This window comes from Morone saxatilis, unplaced genomic scaffold (genome assembly GCF_004916995.1).
Source record: "Morone saxatilis isolate NCDOM2014 unplaced genomic scaffold, NCSU_SB_2.0 Contig16, whole genome shotgun sequence".
In the NCBI taxonomy this organism is placed as follows: Eukaryota; Metazoa; Chordata; class Actinopteri; family Moronidae; genus Morone; species Morone saxatilis.
In genome coordinates this window covers 1,666,922-1,667,180 of record NW_023339718.1, presented here as the reverse complement: position 1 = coordinate 1,667,180, position 259 = coordinate 1,666,922, and positions in this window count along the sequence as shown.

The following is a 259-nucleotide window of genomic DNA, read 5'->3' as shown; positions in this document are numbered from 1 at the left end:
TATTACTTTAACCAGTAACTAGCACTGTAACTTATTACTAATACATTTCAGTATTAATATTACTTCACCCAGGAACTAGCAGTGTAAGTAATTACTAATAAATGACAGTAATAACATTACTTTATTACAGTAATTAGAAGTCTAACTAATTAATAACTAATAATAATACTTTAACCAGTAACTAGCAGTGTAAGTAAATACTAATAAATTACAGAAATAACATAACTTTCCCCAGTGATTAGTAGTGTAACTAATTACT